Source organism: Geospiza fortis, unplaced genomic scaffold (genome assembly GCF_000277835.1).
Source record: "Geospiza fortis unplaced genomic scaffold, GeoFor_1.0 scaffold366, whole genome shotgun sequence".
Lineage (NCBI taxonomy): Eukaryota > Metazoa > Chordata > Aves > Passeriformes > Thraupidae > Geospiza > Geospiza fortis.
In genome coordinates, this window is record NW_005054342.1 from 5,155,093 (window position 1) to 5,156,505 (window position 1,413).

General features: G+C 38.3%; 1 protein-coding gene across 1 annotated transcript in view; it reads right to left on the reverse strand.

Annotated features, from left to right (window-relative positions):
• The window catches only part of GABRG3 (gamma-aminobutyric acid type A receptor gamma3 subunit), a 296,832-nt gene that overhangs the window by 1,984 nt on the left and 293,435 nt on the right, over nucleotides 1-1,413 (reverse strand). The gene's annotated exons all lie outside the window — the stretch shown is intronic.

The window sequence follows — 1,413 nt, forward strand, 5'->3', positions numbered from 1 at the left end:
CTGGATGTGAGAAACACTGGTGATATGATTGATGTGCCTCAGTGGAAATGTTTCCTTTTTATATTGACTTAATTTGCTTTCTACAAATCTTTTGGTTTGGCATGCTGTAGTATTACCCATCTCATTAAAAATGCTGGTCCCTGAGCTAAGAACTTGATGTGGCATCCCTCTACTTAGATGTTGGCACTGCCAACACAGACAACTACACCTGAACAACTGCCCTATGGAATCCAGTCAATTACTTCTAGACACAATTCATTTTATCGTAAGTAAATGCTAAAATGTCTCAGGTGCATTCTGTTGTGAACCGCAAGCAGAAGGCAGTTAAGAAGCAGATTATTGCAAATCTATTTGTTGTGAATGACTTTATCTCTGAGATTAGATGACAGAAATTACACCCTCATGGTCTTCTGTCTCTTTTGTAAAGTTTTGTGTGGCTTGTTTCAGAGACTTAAATGTGTTGCCATGTGAATAAGGTGTAAGATTATTGTACAAGCAATCCTTTTTGACTCTAGTGCTATGGAAAGAAAAGACTATGACTAGAGTATACACAGCATTCTGCTATACCACTGTGTCATATATTGAACATTTATTGCAGGTCTTTATGAACATTTCCAACACAGGGACTGAAATTTTCCATGCCTGTCTAAAATATTTATGTTAAAAAAAAAAAGACTCAGAAAGGTTTTGGTGAGTGATGATAAAAAAGTGCTCTGCCTCTGCAAAGGAAACTTCCTCATCTCTGGGGTACTTTGTTGTTTTGTTATATCAACTATCTGCTCAGGACAGAAGATAAAATAATTGCCCTAATAATTCAGAGAGATTAACCTGGTTGTTTTAATCTCTGTCACGTAGGAGTTATCCTGAAGTGACAAGATACGAGGGGAAGGTGGATGGTCCCCCCCATGTTCTATGTGTCCAGCTGAGCTGGGGTTGGGAGGAGAGTAGCGCAAACACCGTCATAGTCCCACCCAGGAGGTCTGCCAGGGCAAGGCACTTCTCCAGGGCCTTGGACAAGGCAGTTTAGGTGCAGTGTTAAACATGCTTAATAATATTGTTTCTGACAAGGTATATGTGAGTTTTCTGGGAGGGAAATAAAAGGCTTGGGATTACCTGAACATGGATTTACTAAGATTAATAAATTTCACCTTTTAAGTGTCATCACTACAAAGCTGAAAAAGACAAAATGATATCTTGAGAGCCAGAGACATTGCTTATTTAAGCTCTAATTTGAAGGTTTCTTTGTATAGACAAAGGTCCTCAGTATAGACAAAGGTGCTCAGTAACTTAAGCTGAAAAAAAAACTGATGAGTAAAATACCTGAAAAGACTGAGTAAAAAACTTGAAAATGCTGCAGATGCTTTCCAAGCAGATCAGAATGACTAGTTCTACATAAAGGTTTTTAAACCCTAA